The sequence below is a fragment of the Felis catus genome, chromosome A1, assembly GCF_018350175.1.
Source record: "Felis catus isolate Fca126 chromosome A1, F.catus_Fca126_mat1.0, whole genome shotgun sequence".
In the NCBI taxonomy this organism is placed as follows: domain Eukaryota; kingdom Metazoa; phylum Chordata; class Mammalia; order Carnivora; family Felidae; genus Felis; species Felis catus.
In genome coordinates this window covers 4,154,929-4,175,592 of record NC_058368.1, presented here as the reverse complement: position 1 = coordinate 4,175,592, position 20,664 = coordinate 4,154,929, and the positions used below count along the sequence as shown (strand labels likewise).

At 41.3% G+C, this 20,664-nt stretch overlaps 1 long non-coding RNA gene across 1 annotated transcript; it reads right to left on the bottom strand.

Annotated features, from left to right (window-relative positions):
• Positions 1-1,040: 1,040 nt before the first annotated feature.
• On the bottom strand, positions 1,041-20,068 carry LOC123381086. Its single transcript, XR_006587593.1, has 3 exons — positions 19,839-20,068; positions 8,009-8,140; positions 1,041-1,561 (listed from the first exon to the last, which is right to left on the bottom strand). It is a non-coding gene; the product is annotated as an uncharacterized LOC123381086 (long non-coding RNA).
• Between the last annotated feature and the right edge of the window lie 596 nt (positions 20,069-20,664).

The window sequence follows — 20,664 nt, the reverse complement described above, 5'->3', positions numbered from 1 at the left end:
TAAGCAGTAACACAACTCAGCACCTTAATTACAGGGAAAAGTGTGTAAGTGAATGCAGAGATTTCTAAGGAATTTTTACCTAGACAACAGAGTTTTGTAGATTAAAACCAGCCCCTTTGCGTTACCTCAAGAAGTAAAATAGAAACCTTCTGTTGGAGGCCAGATTTTCCAGAATTCTTCGTGGCTGGCTTTCCAAAGCAGACCTTGCCACTCGAGGTAGCTGTTGAAGTTTGTGAGTGAGATGCCAAAAAACTCCCAAAGAAATGTTCCTGCTGGAAACTGCTTAGGGACCAATGCCATGGTGGCATCTACAATAGGAGTTTCAGCAGATTCACACTTCAAAAAGTTTTGAAGTTAGGGACCTATTTTTCTTTTTTTTTTCCTTCTAGTCTATTTACTCTGCAACGTCATATGCTATCTCTGGAACATTTTCCACAAGGAATCGGTCCTTGGTTTTAAAGTGGTAAGAAGCAACGAAGAAAAAAAAAAAGACAAACCAAAAAATAGACTCTTCACTATAGAGAACAAACTGATGGTTACCAGAGGGAGGTGGGGGGATGGGTGAAATAGGTGATGGGGATTAAGAATACACTTATCGCGATGAGCACTGAGTAATGTATAGAATTGTTGAATCCTTGTATTGTACACCTGCAACTAATCCAATACTGTATGTTGCCTATACTGGCATCAACATAAAAATTTTTAAATGTTTATATTTATTTTTGAGACAGAGAGAGACAGAGCATGAGCGGGGGAGGGGCAGAAAGAGAGGGAGACATAGACTTCCAAGCAGGCTCCAGGCTCCCAGCTGTCAGCACAGAACCTGAGATCATGACCTGACCTGAAGTCCGACGCTCAACCGACTGAGCTACCCAGGCGCCCCTGGCATCAACATTTGAAAATAAATAAATAAACAAACAAATAGAAGCAGGTGCAACATCTAAAAAAAAAAGAAGTGGTAAAAACTTTCTTTGTTTTTCTTTGTTTCTACAATGTTTAGGAATAGATTTTGTCTAGACGGCCAGAAGTTTAGTCAGTTAAAAAATATTTATTATTATTATTTTTTATAAAAGCAAAATACTATGTTAGACACGGGGGGTGGGGGGGGGGAGGGTCATAAAACATAGCCCTGACCTTAAGGAAGCTCATATCTGGTGACAGAGACAGATGTGTACCCAGATAATCCTGAGCAGACATAGGGAGTTGGAAGAAAGCGTGTAAATGAAGGCTCCGCGTGGACTAAGTTAGGGTTTAGATTCCAAACTGAAATGCTTCCAGTAGCTTCCAGTCTACCAAGTGGTGGCTGTGCCAGGTAGTCGGAGGTATTGTTTTCATCTTGCGAGACGTTTCCCCCGCATGCATGAAACACGATTGCAATCTCTAGCTCTCCAGTGTCGTGCAGGGGATCATCGAGATTGGAAATCCGGCCGAACGCGAAGCCCATGAAGTTCATGCACCATAACCCTCATTTCCTCCCTATTCCTTCTGGGTGAGCGGCAGGCTTCTCAGCACACTGATCAAACAGGAGAAGCTCGTCTCACTCCCTTCGTTCTTCCTGAAGCTGATGAAGCAGAGTCGACTTAATTAGTCTCAAGTGGAATCTCAACTATTTATCCCAGAACGTGAGTGTGTCTGGGCGCGCCTTGTATCCACAGCACGTTTATGGCAGCCCTGGCCAGGTGGCTTTTCCAGAAACCCGATGAAGCAGGAGCCCCACAAACCTTTGCAGCCTGCTCCGTGGGGCTCAGATTCTACTCCAGCAGCACCTGCTATCCGGCGGCGCGCTGGCAAGGCTTCCCTTCCTTCCCCGCCTAGGGCCAGGCCCCTCACCCTCTCACGCATGCGCGCCACCAGTCCCTGGCCACGGGGAGGGTAGGCTGGCTCCGGCCGCAGGGCGGCGCTGCGGGCAAGGCACGCAAGGGACGGGGCACAGCGGGTGGGAGGTTAGAGCCGTGGAGAACCGGAAGGGTGTAGGGCTCGTGCCTATTTAAAAATTAACCCCCATGATGGTCTTGGAGTTAGATGAGTTAATACAATATACAACAACGAAAGAAAGAAAGAAAGAAAGAAAGAAAGAAAGAAAGAAAGAAAGAAAGAGGAAAGAGGAAAGAAAAGGTGGAAAGGGAAGGAAGAAGGAAAGAGAAGCAAAAGGAAAAATCTTCCAACCATTTATGTTCCGTGTAACCGCAAGGGAAGGGGAAAGACCTTCTTTTCTCTCTCTTTTTTCTTAACTAAACATTTTTAGTTACACAATATTAAATTTTTTTTTATGTTTTTATTTATTTTTGAGAGAGAGAGAGAGAGAGAGAGAGAGAGCGAGTGGGGGAGGGGCAGAGAGGGAGACACAGAATCCAAAGCAGGCTCCAGGCTCAGAGCTGTCAGCTCAGAGCCTGACATGGGGCTCAACCTGGTCAACCACGAGATCATGACCTAGGCCAAAGTCGGCCGCTTAACCGACTGAGCCCCCCGGGCGCCCCTTAATTACACAATATTTTAAATATCCAAAAGCATGCAGTTGGATCTCATCGAGACTTGACATTTTTCTTCATCAAAAAACATCAGGAAGGAAATAAAAGCAAGCCCCAGATTCATGATACATGTATCTGCAGAAGACTTGTCCAGAACAGGTGAAGGTTTACAAAGGATAAGCAAAGACAATAAACCTAAATTTTAAAGGGAGCACCTTGCAAACGAGGATGTCCGGATGGCCAACAAGTGAATAAAGGGGCTTAACATCATTGCTCATCAGGAAAATGCAAATTAAAATCTGAACTGAGATACACCACACACCCACCAGAATGGCTGCAATTTAAAAAGACTGACAGTAATAAGTGTTGGCAGGATTGGGGCCACTGCAGTTAGGACATTGCTGGTGCTGGTGTTAATGGTATAACCACTTTAGAAAACTATTTGGCAATTTTTACTGAATGCAGGCATATACAAGATTTGGATGGTCCAGTTCTAGAATATACGCAAGCGAAATGGGGGCATACGTTTGTAAACAAATACGTTCCAGAAATTTATAGGTGCTTTCTGCATAATGGCCAAACCCTGAGAAAAAAATCAAATGCCCGCCATGGGAGGGTGCCGTGGAGGGAAATCATTGCGGTATATGCATGCAGTGGAATACTATTACTATACTATAGTAATTACTATTACTTTAACTTTTAAAAAGTGATCTACTGGTACATACGAAACGTGGATAAATCTCAATGATGTTACGTTGAGTGAAAGAAGGCAGACACATGAGTATATATATTGTATAAATCTGTTTATACGAATTTCAAGAAACAGGCAAACGTAACTGATAATAGAAGTCAGAACAGTGATTATCGGGGCGCCTGGGTGGCTCAGTCGGTTAAGCGTCTGACTTCGGCTCAGGTCATGATCTCACAGTTTGTGAGTTCAAGCCCCACGTCGGGCTCTGTGCTGACAGCTCAGAACCTGGAGCCTGTTTCAGATTCTGTGTCTCCCTTTCTCTGACCCTCCGCCATTCATGCTCTGTCTCTCTCTGTCTCAAAAATAAATAAACGTTAAAAAAAATTAAGAAAAAAGAATAGTGATTATCTGTACACTTAAGATTGGTGTACTTTATTATACAGATATCCATCAATTTAAATAAGAGTATGAAAAATAGTAGACAACATATATTCCTTATCTATAGCATCCAATATATTTTGATGCTAACATTTGCCATATCTGCTTCATTTTTTGTTGTTGATTAGAATACAAAACAATACAATATATTTGGAACTGTCTCCACATTCTACCTACATTTCTCAGTCCCCAAAGCCACTCAGTCTTCTGAAAGAGGTCTGTATCCTGACCCCTATGTCTCAATCTAAGCCTAGTCTGCACCACGCAATATTCTGGTTCCTGGAGATGTAGCAAGCAATGAAACACACAAATGTCCCTGCCCTTCTGCAGCTGACATTTGAAAGAATGTAGGGACAGACAATGAACGAAAACTAGGTAAAACACGTGGAATGTTAGATGAGAAGGCGTGCTAAGGAAAAAAATAAACCAGGAAAAGAAAACAAGGAGGGGTAGGGGCGTGTTCAGTTTGGGATAAGATCGCCAGGGAGCAACTCAGTGACGGGATTACATTTTAGGAAGATCTGGAGAAAGAAAAGGAATAAAGCACACAGACATCAGGGCCACAGGCACGACAGGCCAAGGGAACCCAGGTTCAAGGAGTGAGGTTGGGGCAGCTCTGGAGCAATGAACAGACTCAGAGGGCCGAGGGCTGGGGTGAGGTGCAGCCTTGCGGTCCGTCGTAAGGAGTTTTTGAGGTAGGAGCCATTCGAGGGTTTTGAGCAGAAGGGCGGCTTGACCTGACAAATGTTTAGCAGCCTCATTCCGGCTACCGTGCGGAGCGTCGATTCTAGGCAGGACGCGAGCACAAGGAGGGAGACCAGTTAGGGGAGTGAAGCAATAATAATCCGGGGCGGGGTTGGGGGTGGCTTGGCCCGGCTAGTTAGCAGGGATGCGGGCAGGACTGGGTGAATTCCAGATGGATTTTGAATTTGTGGAAAGTGCCTACATCGCCATCCACCAATATAACATTATTGTGTGCGTTTGAAAATTTACATGTATGGATTTATACCCCACGAATTCTCTGGCAGGTCATTTTTCTTCGAGACTCATCAGTGTCAAGGCACGTAGATTATTTTATCTGCTGTATGCTATAACATGGTGTGAACACTCATTTATTCGTATATGTAGCAAGAACTTGTTGAGCGTCTACTAAGAGTCGGGCACTGTTCTAGGTGCTGAGCATCGGGAAAAAGCAAGAGACAAACATCTTTGTCACATGGATGTTAACAGTTCGTGTTTGTTCATTGACCTGGTGATGCATAGTTAGGTTGTTTCCAGGTCTTCACTACTTCAAAATGCTGCAAAGGACATCACTGAACTCGTATACGACTCTACGTGTACACGTATATGTGAGATTTTTACAAGGATACCTTAAATGCAGCATTTAGGGGTTTGCCGGCTGCTATCAGGTTGTTTCCCAAAGTGGTTGTTCTGATTCTCAGTGAGCCCTCAGTTCTCATTCCTCCGCTAACCCCACCCAGTGCTTGGTTTTAAACTTTGGCCAGCTAGTGAGTATGAAATTATATTTTATTATTTTTAGCTCCATTTCCTGATTACTAGTGAGTCTGGGTATCTTTTGAAATGCTTATTGACCATTTATATTTTTTTCTTTTTTGAACTACCCATTCATGTACTTTGCCGGTTTCCACCTTGGTTTATCTTTTACTTATTGAATTGCTGAATGTCACATGCACATTTTGATACTAATTCGTGGCTGATTGTACAGGCAGTGATCACCTTTTATCTTTGTCTCAGATATATTTTTTATGCTGAAGTTGAATAATATTAACATAATAAAATTGATAAATCTTTTCTTTAAATTTTTTCATGTTTATTTGTTTTTGAGAAAGAGAGACGGAGTATGAGCAGAGGAGGGGCAGAGAAAGAGGGAGACACAGAATCTGAAGCAGGATCCAGGCTCTAAGCTGTCAGCACAGAGCCTGACACGGGGCTCAAACCCATGAACCGCAAGACCGTGACCTGAGCCGATGTCAAACACTTAACTGACGGAGCGACCCAGGTGCCCCCAAATTTATATATCTTTTTGATGAATTATAAGGTATTTGCTTTCTTTTGTCTTGGTTAAGTAATATTTCTTTATTCCAAGGTTGCAAAGATATTCTGTAATTTTTCTCCTATTTTTCACTGTTTTGCTTTTCACACTTAGATTTTTAAATGCATTTGGAATTTATTTTTGTGTTTGGAGTGAAATAGATGCAGTGTATCCCCCACAGAGAATAGCTAAGTGTCCCAGTATATGCAGTAAAACTCATTGCACACAAAAAGATTGTATTTGAAATACTTTTCGTAAGAGATTAGGTAGTTAGTCATTTTGAGTTTCTTTTTTTAGATTAATTAATTTATTTTGAGAGAGAGCACATGCACCAGAAAGGGAAAGAGAGAGCGTGAGCAGGGGAGGGGCAGGGGAGGGATAAAGAATCCCACACAGGCTCTGCAGTGACAGCACAGAGCCTGACATGGGGCTCGAACCCACCAACCATGAGATCGTGACCTGAGCCAAAATCAGGAGTTGGACACTCAACCGACGGAACCACCCAGATGCCCTCATTTTGACTCTCTTTTAAAATAATTCAGACAGGGGCGCCTGGGTGGCTCAGTCGGTTAAGCGTCCGACTTCAGCCAGGTCACGATCTTGCGGTCCGTGAGTTCGAGCCCCGCGTCGGGCTCTGGGCTGATGGCTCAGAGCCTGGAGCCTGCTTCCGATTCTGTGCCTCCCTCTCTCTCTGCCCCTCCCCCGTTCATGCTCTGTCTCTCTCTGTCTCAAAAATAAAAAAATAAAAAACGTTAAAAAAAAATTAAAAAAAAAATAATTCAGACATATTATCAAAGGTTGTTAGGACTGTTAGATTACCACAGGAAAAACAAAAAACAAAAACAAAAAAAAACCAACCAAGGTCAAATTCCTTCCAGGTAGTAAAAGGAGTGCAATTTGTTGAGTAGTTCATACTTTCCCCACCCAGAATGCTGTCTCTAGAGTACTGCGTATATGTTATACATAAAATAAACTCTTCCTTGGTTTTCATTTTATTCCATAGGCCCATCTAATAATGTTAGATTTGGGTACAACATTTTTGAAGTTTAAGAAAGGGCCTCTTCCATTTCCTGTTTGCTATTTTTTTTAAATTATGAATTTGTTTGAAATTATATATCAGAACTATGATACATCTTCCAACACGATTATAAGATTTTCCTCATCTTGTCTGCTAATAGGATGAATCACATGAACAGATTTCTCTGAAGTTAAATTTCTTGAGAATAAACCCACCTCGGTCAATCGCAAACTAGCCTATGTAAATTTGGGACTGCATAACTCTTAGTTATTGTCTGGTAGGCAGCAGGAGCCTCTGAAAAGTTTGAGGTGGGAGCAGGTTAACTACTGCCTCACAATCTCTCCGCCAGGTGTAATGAAGCCGTATCTTAGACAAAATTCTGTACACATACTAACATGTACTCAACCAATATTGATTAAAAAGTGGATATAAAACTGTTCGTACACCCAGTCCTCTACTCTAGATGAAATTCCAGCCCTCTGTACCTTTGGGTCCTCTGAGCAGCACTTTGCATGCAATGCATGACAACATTCCATGATCTGTGTCAAGCAAACAGATATTTGCTTGGACCGGTGGCTGGATTCCAAGTGTATTTTGTTTAAAGATTAAGCCCTCAAAGCATCTCTGTGGGTTCAGACGATAGACTCATTGAATTCTTATGTCCTATAAGGGTGAGGAATGCCTCTGAAATATGTTCGCCTATCCCCATATTCTAAATATGTTTAATTCCATCAATGAGAGGGCATTTTTTTTGAAAGAGAGAGAGCGCATGTGTGCATGTGTGCGTGAGCTGGGGAGGGGCAGAGGGAGAGAGAGAGAGAGAGAGAGAGAGAGAGAATCCCAAGCAGGCTCTGTGGTGTCAGCACAGAGCCTGACGCAGGGCTCAACTTCATGACTGTGAAATCATGAACTGAGCTGAAATCAAGAGTCAGATGCTCAACTGACTGAACCACCCAGGCGCCCCGAGAGCACATTTTTCACACACATTATGCTAATTGATAATTCTTCATGTGCTGGCTAAACACCCTTAAATGTGGACTTATGATTATAAAAGTTGACTGTGCCGTGTTGAAATTTGAATTTACTGAAACAAATATGCTCTCACTCTTTCTTGGCTAAAGAATTACAAGATTACAGATATAATAAATAATTACTTTAATAATTTAACAAATATTTATGGTATATTTTAGGTAATGGAGATATGGCAGGAAGGAAACAGACCAAAGTCCCCAACCTGATAGAACTGCCATTCTGGTAAGGGAGACCGAATAAAAGGAGGTGGGGGTGGGGGGTGGGGGGTAAAGATGAAGTTAGATTGTGTGTTAAAAGCTTATAAATACCTTCCACTTCCTTTGCGTTGGAGTTGTGGTCACTGGGCTCACCCTTCTGCCACCAACAATTAGACAAGTGGACAAGATCAAGAAATAGGTGCTTGAACACATTGCAGTACAGGGAGTGTGGGATTGCGATTCCTGAGGGAAGGGAACAGATAGGGTGAGACTTACTATCATCCTGGCTTTAGACCTGGAAGAACTCACAACTGTGTTCAGGATTTAAAGGAAGACGCGTACATAACCAGAAGGGAAATTGAAGATACATATATATTTCTTTATATATATTATATATAACCATATATAAGTATTTATAATATATAATTTATACATAATTATCTATAATATATAATTACATAATCTTATATATATTTAAGATACTACATATTAGGGGCACCTGGGTGGCTCAGTCAGTTATGCATCTGACTCTTGATCTCAGCTCAGGTCGTGATCTCCAGGGTCATGGGATTGGGCCCTGCATAGGGCTCTGTGCTGACAGTGTGGAGCCTGCTTGGGATTCTCTCTCTCCCTCTCTCTCTGCCCCTACCTCTCTCGCTCAAAATAAATAAATAAGCTTAAAAAGATATTAAATTATACATATACATATGTGTGTATGTGTGTGTGTGTGTGTGTGTGTGTGTGTGTGTGTGTATAACTTACAGAGTTGAAACCTTGTAGAGTTGAAAACTCTAATACCTGAAAAGAAAAATCACTGAGTGGGATTAGCAGCAGATTAAACACTGCAGAAGGAAAAATGGCAGTAACATTGGAGAAATAGCATTGGAAACTATCCAAATTGATGCACACACAGAGGAAAAAAAAGGCTGAACAAAAATGAACAGTGCTTTAGTGGCATTTGGGAAAATATGAAATGGTTCAACATGTCATTTGAATGAGAAGAGGGCAGAAAATATTTTTGAAGAAGTATGAGTTAATATTTTTCAAAATTTGGTGAAAACTGTATGTCAATAGATCCAAGAAGTTCAATAAATACCAACCAGAAGAAGCATGAATAAAAACACACCAAGGCATATCACACTCAAATTACTAAAAACCAATGATTCAGGAAAAAATCTTAAATGCAGCCAGAGTGGGGAAGAAGACATTACATTCACAAGAACAAATTAAGAATGTCCCACACTTCTTAGGACCAGTGAGAGCCAGAAAACAATGGTATCTTTACATTTCTGAAAAAAAAGTGAGAGCATAGAAGTGTATGTCCAGTGAAAATACTCTTCAAAAATGAAGGCAAAATATTTACTTTTATTGAAGACAAACTCTGGGAAGATTTTTTTTCCTAGTAGGCCTCTACTATAAGCAATGTTAAAAGAAATTCCTCTGGTTGAAGTAAAATCATACTAGTAAGTTGGATCTTAAAGAGGAGCGAAAAACACCAGAAATGGTAAATACGTAAGTGAATGCAACAGCTTAAAGAAGAAGTAATAACCAATATAACACTGTATGTTAATTATCTGGAATTATAAATAAACAGACAAGAAAAATTAAAGAAGTAGGAATAACATTTTATTTTGGATCTTGTAATAAGTGTAGAAGCAAAACACGTGACAGCAGTAGCACGAACAATGAGATGGAGTGAAGGGAAGTATACTCGAATGGTTAAGAAAACAGGCAAGTTACCAATGTTAGGAATGAGAGTGGATCATCACTACAGGTCATACAGATGCGAAAAAAATAAGAGGATATTATGAATGACCTTTTGTAGTAAATTTAAAAACAAATTGTCAATGTGATCCAAGAAGAAATGGAAAATATTAATAGTTTGCTATTAAATATTTTAATGTGTTACTGAATCTCTTGAGGAAGAAAATTTCAGACCCAGGTAGTTTTCGATCGGCAAATTCTACACAAGTCTTCCCATCAATCTTTGAAAATACAGAGGAAAAGAAAAACACTTTTCAACTTATTTTTTGATGTGAACATTAACCAGATACCAAATCCAGAAAGACATTACCAGAAAAGAAAGAAAGAAAGAAAGAAAGAAAGAAAGAAAGAAAGAAAGAAAGAAGGAAAGAAAGAAAATTATTTATCTATGTATTGTAAACATAGAGTTAAAAAAATCCTTATAAAAATTCTAGCCAATCACTGTATATGAACTAACTGGAATTTAAATAAAAACTTTAAAAAAATTTAGCCAATCAAACTCCATCAATATATAAAAAGGATTAATGTATCATGTTCAAGTGGGCTTCGCCCTGGGAATGTAAGACTGGCTCAACCTTAAAAAAAAAAATCAACCAAAATACTTCACTATATTAACAGAATACACATAACCACCAGAATCTTAACATGCATGGAAAACTGTTTGACAAAATTCAACATCCACTAATATGAAATAATCTAAGCAAACTGGGAATAAAAGGAATAAAAGAAAACTTCCTCAATCTGATAAGGATCATCTGTGAAAAACTCAGAGCTAAGAACACATTTAATGGAAAAAGCCTGAACGTTTTCTCTCTAAGGAACAAGGCAAGGATGTCTGTTTTCTCCACTTGAGTTCAACATTGCCAAAAAAGAGAGAAAAGAGGTAAGGAAGAAAGGAAGGAAGAGGAAAAGGAAGGTATATAAATGGTAAGGGAAGTAGTAAAACTGTCTTTAAACAATACCTTTCACAATGACATCAAAGACATAAAAAGAGAAAGTTACCTAATGATAAATTTAACAAAATCTTGTAAGATCCGTTCACCAAGAGAAATGAAAGACTATCTAAATAAAGAGATACATTGTATTAACAGATTGAAGACTCAGTACGTGTTTTTAAATTTTTAATTGCAGTAAAATATGCATTAAAAAAACTCCCCATCTTATCCACTTGTAAGCATACAGTCCAGTAGTGCTGAGTATATTCATATTGTTATGCAACCAATCTCCAGAACATTTTTCATCTTGCAAAAACAAAACTCCATATACATTAAATGATAATTCTTTATTCTCTTCCTTCAACAGCTCCTGGTAACCGCCATTCTACTTTCTGTTTCTATAAATTTGAGTAGATTCCTCCCATAATTGGAATCATATAGTATTTGTCTTTTTGTGACTAGCTTATTTTACTCAGCATAACATTCTCAATGTTCATCTATGTTGTAGCATATGTCAGAACTTCCTAGAGGGTTCAGTGTTTTTTAAAAGATGATCTCTTGAAACTGATCTATAGATTTAATGTAAGCTCAGTCAAAATCCCAGCAGGCTTTTGGGGTAGAAATTGAATAGCGGATTCTAAAAGTATATAGAAATGCAAATAACCTGGAATAGTCAAAACAATTTTGAACACTAAGAGATAAAGTTGGAGAACTTACCTTCCTGATGTCAAGTTTTGCTAACGAGTAATCATGACAGGGTGGAATTATGTTAAGACAGGTAGAAATCAGGGGGGTAGAATACTGTATTATTCAGAGTTCTCAATAGGATATGTACAGATATATATATCTGTCTACATATGAGATTTATTACAGGAATTGGTTGACGTGATCATGGAGGCCAACAAGTTCCATGATCTGCCATTTGCAGGCCAGAGAACCAGGGAAGCTGATGGTGTGGTGCCATCTGAATCCAAAGGCTGAGAACCCAGGTAGCTAAAAGTGGAAAGACCAGCCAGAGTCCAGATGCCTGAGAAGAGGTGTGGCAAAGCTTGATGGTGTGAGTCTTGGTCAGTGTGAAAATCTGAGAATCAGGAGCACAGACGTTAGAGGGTAAGAGAAGATAGATGTCCAGCTCAAGCAAAGAGTACACATTTGCCCTTCCTTGACCTTTCTGTTCTATCCAGTCCCTCAGCAGATGGGACAAGGCCTGCCTGGACTGGTGAGTGCAATCTTCATTCCTCTGTCTACCAAATCAGCTGCTAGTCTCCTCTGCAGACACATCAAGAAATCATGGCTTACCAGCCACCTGGGCATATCTTAGCCCACATTGACATTCACAGATACACTGTCTGGAAATAGACCCACATATGTATGGTCAATTGATTTTCAACAAAGATGCCAAGACAATTCAATGGGAGAAAGGATGTCTTTTCAGCACATGGAAAACAGATGGATTTCACTTCTGAATGACCCTTGCTTGAAAATATGAATTCAGAATAGATCATATGTCTAAACAGAAATTTAAAACTGTAAAACTTCTAGAAGAAAACACAGGAAATAGCCTTTGTGACTTTGGGACAGCAAAAATTTGTTAGCACACCAAAACACCAAGAATAAAATAAAATAGTAATAACAATATTTAAAACTTCTGTTCTTCCTTGGGGCGCCTGGGTGGTGCAGTCGGTGAAGCGTCCGACTTCAGCCAGGTCACGATCTCGCGGTCCGTGAGTTCGAGCCCCGCGTCGGGCTCTGGGCTGATGGCTCGGAGCCTGGAGCCTGCTTCCGATTCTGTGTCTCCCTCTCTCTCTGCCCCTCCCCCGTTCATGCTCTGTCTCTCTCTGTCCCAAAAATAAATACACGTTGAAAAAAAAATTAAAAAAAAAATTTAAAACTTCTGTTCTTCCAAGTATTGTAAAAAATGAAAAGGTAACCACAGAGGGAGCGATAATATTTAGTATATACATATACATTACATACATAAACTTTATTGTCTAGAACTTATACTCCCTTAAAGTTGATCTAAAAAGACAACAGTTTTAAGCAACAGAGAAATATAACATTGCATTGTTGAATTCAGTCTGTTAATATTCAGAATTTTTACATCCGTGTTAAACAACGATAGGCTTGCAGTTTTTCTTTCTGAGACACTGTTATTTGATTATTTTTAGGATTATAGCAGCATCACAAAATGAAATGATGTGCTCTCCACTTCCTTTTTCAAATATAGTTCATTAAAAAGGCTATTTTTTCCAAAATTTAGTAAACTTGTTTGTAAAACAGTCTAAGGGTGGCCTGTTGGTTTAGTCATGGTTGTTTTTTTTTTTTTATTTATTTTTTCAACATCTATTTATTTTTGGGACAGAGAGAGACAGAGCATGAACGGGGGAGGGGCAGAGAGAGAGGGAGACACAGAATCGGAAACAGGCTCCAGGCTCCGAGCCATCAGCCCAGAGCCCGACGTGGGGCTCGAACTCCCGGACCGCAAGATCGTGACCTGGCTGAAGTCGGACGCTTAACCGACTGCGCCACCCAGGCGCCCCTGTCATGGTTGTTTTTTTATTGTTTCTCCACTGACTTGACTTTTTAAAATGACTATAAAGGTTTTTCTTTTGAGATTTATAAAAGTTTTGAGTCAATCGAATCATCTTCTAGAGTGGCTTGTATTTTGTGCTCATTTTCAAAGTCATTAAAATATAGATTTCATAATATTACCTTGCTATTTTAGCTTATTTCTATGTCCTTTCGTAGGTAAGTTCCAAATATAGGGCACAACTACTGAGAATCCTACATGAAGTCCATAAATGTCCATGGCCTGAAAGAACATGATTTCTCTGTCTTTATTAACAAAAATATATCCTAATGATTATTTTACTTAGAAATTATAAGGTATCATATATATACATACATATACATATATATATAGGTAATATATATATATATATATATCATATATATATAAATCTTTTTTTTTTTTTTTTTAAGAAGGAGAGAGAGAGAGCAGGGGAGAGGCAGAGAGAGGGAGAGAGAATCCCTAGCAGGCTCCACGCTCAGCATGGAGTCTGATGCTGGGCTTGAACTCACAAACCACAAAATCATAACCTGAGCCAAAATCAAAAGTCCGATGCCCAACTGACCGAGCCACCCAGGCACCCCTATCTGCTGTATCTTCTAAGAAACTAGGAAAATCCATTTATTTTTCCAAAAGGTTATTTCTCCCCCTTTCTTCTTCTCTCTTTCCTTCTGTCAATTTCTCAAAGAATTAAGAAGACGAGACTCTGCGGAGAATCAATGTAGGAAAACCTGATCTTCAGAAAATTATAGTCATGTTGCCCAACATATAAGGTTTAAATAGAAGTAAAGCTAGAAGCGTAGGCTGGATCTAGAATACAAGACTACATAATCAAGGGTGTGTGCTATCAATGTGGTCTATGACTGTTGACGTTGACCTAGGTCACCTGGTTGAGGTAGTGTTTGGGAGGTTTCTCCACTGTAAAGCCATTTTCTGTCCTCCCCCTCTCTATTCTATACCCTTTGGAAGGAAGCTTGCTTTTCTCTTTTCTGTCAGTTAAATTGATTTGTGAACCTAGCGAGGGTAGGAATCCCATTGGTATCAGAGCCCCCCACACAAGGCTTTCTCATCAGAAGTCCTTCACTAAGCGATGACATTGCCTCTTTGCTTTGGTGTCTGTGTCCCAAATGAGTCTTTCCAGCTTGGCGGCATGAGCAAGGTTAGCACTTCGAGGAGGAATGTCAAGAGGACCGACCTCACCAAAAATATTCGTGTCAGTGCCATTGGGGCATCATCTTTCCTCCTTATTTGTCCTAAAATTGTCCTTTGGGATGGCACTTTGGGCAGGGTTTTATACAATATAGTATGAATGATGCCCCCTGGAGTTGTGCCGTGGGATAAACTACAAAGGGGGTGGTCTGTTTCCTGAAGGAAACTATTAAAAGGTATGTGCACCTTCTGGCATCAGGGTACATTCCCTTTCTCACATAATCATAGGGACTGGAGAAAGCAACAAGAACTCATCCCACAGCGACAAGACCCGTATGGGACTCAAAGAGGAAAGATGGCGGTCTCCGAGGGCAGGCACAGAGTGATCAGGAAGTCTAGAAAGCCAGAGGGATGTGGGAGGAATGAATCACTTTGTGCTTGACTAAAAGCCAAGAGTATACGAAAGCCAGGGTGTTTTAAAAATAGATGTTTTTAAGAGATGTTTTAAAATAAATAAGGAGTTAGTGAAGTATCTTAGGAAAGCTTACACAGATTTGCTGATAACAATATTTAGCATATACTGAATACTTATCATGTATCAGGCACTGTTTGACATTTTACAGTTTGTCTTGGTTTCTTGAACTCTTGGTTTCTCGAACCTGGATGCCTTCTGATTTAGTGGGTCTGGGTGGGGCCAGAAAACTGGCACATCTAACAAGCCCCCAGATAATGCTGTTGCTGCTGATTTGTGGATCACACGTTGAAAATCCCTGGTTTCGGGCACCAGATGGCTCAGTCGGTTAAGCGGCCGACTCTTGGTTTTGGCTCAGGTCATGATCTCACAGTCTGTGAGATCAAGTCTTGGGTCGGGCTCTGCACTGGCAGCATGGAACCTGCTTGGGATCCTCTCTCTCCGTCTCTCTCTGCCCCTCCACTGCCGTCTCTCTCTCAAAATAAATATACATTAAAAAGAAAAAAGAAAATCACTGTTTTAACTCATTTAATTCTGACAAATACCTATGAGGGAGATACTGTTATTATTCTCATTTTAAGTGCAAGGAAACTGAGACAGAGAAAATGGATAATGTGGCTGCACACCCACCATCCCCCCAGAGGGGGGATTTGAACCTTAGCAGTCTGACTTTGGTTCTGGATCTTAAATGCTACACCACACAGTGTCCTAGATCATAGGTTCCACCAAAGAAATCTTCTCCATCTAAGACAGCATCCTGGCAGATTTACTGCTGATTTAGTTTTAAGGATATTATCCCCCAAAGGCAGCAAATATTTGACACTTAGTGAAATAAGCTATGTATATTGGCAAAATCTTGGCTTAAAAAAATCATTCACTGTGATAATTGTCTTTCAAAGCGAGTGAGGTAGATACTAAAAAAAAAAAAAAAAAAAAAGAAGTTAACATAATAAAACCTTCAAATCTTTCTGGAATTTCAAGGTTTAACCCTGAATGTGGATTACTGTTTGCACCGAATTGAAAAGCTTCTTCAAATCTATTTACCATTTTCTCTTCTGGCTTCCTGTGGACAGAGCAGGTCAAAACGTGTTATATAAACTCAACAGAAAACATTTCCAAGTTAAATTTAGTTATTTATAGTTTAGTTATTTAGTTATTACGGAGTCTATAATTTAAGGCATGGTGGGCACATAGAACACATTGCACATCTAATGACGACTGTGGTTATTAACCTAAATGACACGTTATGCTCTAAAGCGCTTCTGAGAGTTTACAGCAGAGTAAAAATAACATTAATGCACAGTCAGATCAGTTCAGAAAATGAAGAGGGAAAAAAAAAAAACCAGAGCAGAATGTCTAGTGAGATGGGTCTTCAGAAAACCACGTACAGGTCAGTTTCCCCCCAAATCTTGACAAAGAGTGACATGTGAAGGGACTGATGTATGAACATGTACATGACGTCAAGATGCTTCCGTTGGTTTATAATGATTTTACAGCGTCAGCAACTGGCGACGGAAGAATGTGAAATCTCTCTTCATGTTCTCGAGGTCAGAAGACTGGGGAAGACTCTGTCTAACTTATTTCACTTAGCATTATACCCTCTGCATCCATCCATGTTGTTGCAAATGGCGAGATGGCATCCTTTTCGTGGCTCAGGAATATTCTGTTGTCTTATATGCCACATCTTCCTATCCTTTCGTCTATGGATGGACAGGCTCCATCCCTGTGGGGTTGCTTCCCTATCTTCCCTACCAAGTGAACTAAATCAGGAGAGAAAGACAAATACCACGTGATTTCGCTCCTCTGTGGAATTTAAGAAGCAAAACAAACAAGCAAGCAAAGAAAAAAAGAGACAAGACAGACTCTTAAACACGGAGAAGAAATGGTAGTTACCGGAGGAGAGGGGGATGGGGGTGGGGTGGGAAATGGATAAAACAGCTAAAGGGAAGTAAGAGGTACACACTTCCAGAAAATAATAAATAAGTCACGGATGTGAACAGTACAGCACAGGGACTATAGTCAATAAGGTGGTAATAACGTTGTTTAGTGACAGATGGAGACCACACTGCTCGTGGTGAGCACGGAGTGATGTACAGGATGGCTGAATCAATATGTTGTACATGTGAAACTAATATGACACTGCATGTTATTAATATTTAAAAAAAGAAAGAACAAAAGACGATTGGGACCCCCCCCCCCCCATCGTGTGGTTCAGTCTAGTAAGTGGTGGTCGGATGGCTGTTCCTTCCACCTAATTTAAGTCTCTTTGAGTGTGGGTCTCACACTACTGACCTTCTTTGCTTTGGAAGTGGGGCCGTCCCCAGCATTGTAGGATGTTCAGCAATCCCCCTGGCCTCTACCCACTACGTGAGAGTCGCAGCCGCTCCCAAGCTCCAGCTGAAGTAGTGAAAAATATCTCCAAACACCGTAAACGTGTTTTGGGGGGGGCAAAAGCACCCTCGGTTGTGAGAGCCATCGATTTTGACCTTCTCATCCTCTTCTCTCTTAAATCGTCATCACTAAGGGCACGCCATGCTTCGTAGACCTTGCGAATCATTCTTAAGCAATCCCTTTGCCTTTTTTCCCCTCTAGATGAACAACTTCAAATCATACGTGGTACCTTCGCTTCCCTGCTGGCGTTAATCTTCAGAGTTGGAAGGATCATTGGCGATCCCGCTCTTTAACTTCCTCAACTATCAGGTTAGGCTCATGAAATAATATAACTGAGCCAGTTCTATTAAGAGAACAAATAGAAAATCATGGTTCCAAACTGTTGGACGAAGGAAACCGTGAGTTATGGAAGGAAGAGGGTTGTTGTGGGGGACAACCAAGAAAAACAACATCGTAATTAAGTAGCTGTACGGCTGCTCCAGCAGGAGCTCAAGAAACCTTCATGGAAGCCATCAGCCCTGGAGAACTTTATGCTGGCTCAGCCACGCCATTGGCTACTTTTTGTTTTCCTGAGCATACACGGGGCAGTTTGCTTTTCAAGAAGCGGCTCAGTAAAGAAGCACATCAGCGATACTGTAAAATCATTGAACCGAGGCAAAGACATTACAGAACAAAGACAGTGATGAGAGATGGCGGGGACATACCACAGCTTCAAAATGTAGCCCACTGCTTGCTAGAGAGGATTTCTGTTCAGCCTAGGCATGCAAATCAGTAAGAAGCAGGAAAATATACCAAATTTGCGGACACTGGGTCTAGTCATGAAAGAGACATATTTGCGTGCTCAGTCATGTATGTCTGTTGTTCAATATTAAAATTTTTTAAAACATTTATTTATTTTTGAGAGACAGAGAGAGGCAGAGTATGAGCAGGGGAGGGGCAGAGAGAGAGAGAGAGAGACCCAGAATCCGAAGCAGGCTCCAGGCTCCGAGCTGTCAGCACAGAGCCTGATGCTGGACTCGAACCCACGAACAGTGAGCTCAATACCTGAGCCGAAGCCGGACACTTAACTCACTGAGCCACCCAGGCGCCCCAAGGACTCTACCTTTGTGACCTAATGACTTCCAAAGACCCCACCTCCTAATACCATCCCTTCGGGGGGGGGGTGGGATCTCAACATATGCATTTTGGGGGGAACACAAGTATTTGGTCTATAGCCAGCATTTCAATCGGGAACATGGCGAAATGAGAACTGTGTAAAGTTCCCGAGGACAGTCAGTCTCAGGGGCAAACGTCACCGGCTTCCCATGTGCCTTTTCGGCAACACCCCTATCTGGGGTACCATCAGTCACCACGAGGGCATCCCCTCGCTTTGAGACAGACAAACTGGGGCCAGTAGAGGTGGAAATGGTGTCCCGAGGGCAGAAGGGTTTTGCTCTGAGGAAGCATGTCAGGTCACTTTCCTCTTAAGCCTGCAAGAATATTTCTTTATGTGTGGAAAGCTAAAACAGTGTGTTGTTGCCCGAAGCCCTCTCTCGCCCCGCTTTTGTCCTGAAGTAGAATTGTCCAAAAGGAGATGGATGTCTCCGGGGCCACCCAAAAACCAGCTCTTTGCCGCCAGCAGCACTAGCTGGAGGAAAGAGGCTCCCAAGCCTTGAGTGTGAATGAACTTGTACCTGCACGGTGTCCGATGATTTATGCTCTCTTTAGTATATATTTAAATTGGCTCCTGTCTATTCCTAGATATTCCCTGCATGTGTGTGGTGTTTTAATCCCATTATTCTCTTTTGGCAGAATCCTCCTAGCGATTGACTGTGGCAGGTAGTTTTTTCAAATCCCAAGGATTTCAAGAATGGACATAGCCGTGAACTAATCACAGAGTGCCTTTAAACGAAATGATCACAAAATAAACAAAGCCACACATCAAAGCAATGGGGAAGATCAAACATGAACTGAGCCAACTGTGCGTTTAGGGAGGACTTCAGAAACCCTAACTTGTACTTAGCTTTCATGAAAATGAGAATTATCACTATTGGTTAAAGCAAGGTCTTGAGTAAGAGGCTCCACGCTGTTTTGGCAACATTATTTGGTTTCAACTCACAGCTACTAAATTACCCTTTGTTTCTTTTGAGTGAGCCAGAACTGCTCTGTATCATCTTGGACAATTCCGAAGTAACTTTCCAGAAATGCTCAGTGAAGTAAGGTATGTTTACTGGAGCTTTCCAACGAGATACTTCATAACCTTTAAATAGCACTCTTTGAAATGGAACAATTATGAATGTGTCCAACGAGATGACGGATGTGGTTGTAAATAGCTCATGGGGTGTGTGTCTATTTTGTGATTCGGAGATAATGGACCAAAAGAAGAAAAAAACCTCAGTTTAAAAACCTTTTTTCACTTGTGATGGAACTTCTCCATTAATCACACACACACACACACACACACACACACACACACGCGCACGTATTCAGTTGCATGTTGCACTATGATAAGTACAGGAAACCTCCTGAATCGGGAGGTTTGCGATCATTATTTCTATTTCATAGTTGGGGCAACCAAGTTCTAGAAGAGATAAACAACTAGCCTTCGTTATTCGGTCCTCACTGGAAAGCTAACATCCAGGTGTGCTGACAAGCAAAGGCCTTCTGAAAGGCAAGACTCACCTCACTGGGAGTCCTTTCGCTGTGAGGGTTTGCTAAGTGATGGCAGGAACCCAGCTGATGCATCGTATCCTCAGTCTCCTGGGGCTCTCATCTTGCTTCCCAGCCCGAAACAGCCCAAACACAATCGCCTCAGGGTTTGAAAGAATCTGCTGGACCGGGCGGAGCTTCGAGAGGCACCACAGATAGCAATGACATTAATGGACGCTAATGGGCATGACCTTCGCTGATTAAATCCAGCCTCAGCTCTCGGGCCCCTGCAGGTATTTTAGAGAAACAATAACTTTTATTTTCCCTCTGTGCCAAGCTGTCTATAAATGAGAAAAAGGAACCACCTGAGCTGCTCTGAGCAGGTGCCTGAGTCCCAGGCTTTCCCAGGATGGCTGTTCTGCGCAGTTCAGGACGTCAAGAGGCCGGCAAGGGAGTGCGGCTTTTCACGTGTTGTGCCTCCACTTGCTCAACTCTCAACTCACTGCTAACCCCGTGCAGCGTGATCTGCGTCCTGTCTGGTCTCAGCGATCACTAACCACTGAACACCACTTCCAGTGCCTGTTCTCCCCACCGTCATCGCCCTTGCCCGGATGTCCTCCGCGGGCTGCCTCCAGGTGAGGTGGGACTTGTTTGGTCCACGTAGTGTTGACTATCGTAGTTTAGTTTTTAAACTCGAGTTAGTTGCTAAGCTTTAATATTTGCATGTCTATCTGCATTCTGGATTTTGTCAAAACCTCGGAAGATTTAACGTTTTTTTTTTTTTTTTTTTTTTTTTTATATTTATTTTTGAGACAGAGACAGAGCTTGAGCGGGGAGGGGCAGGGAGAGAGGGAGACAC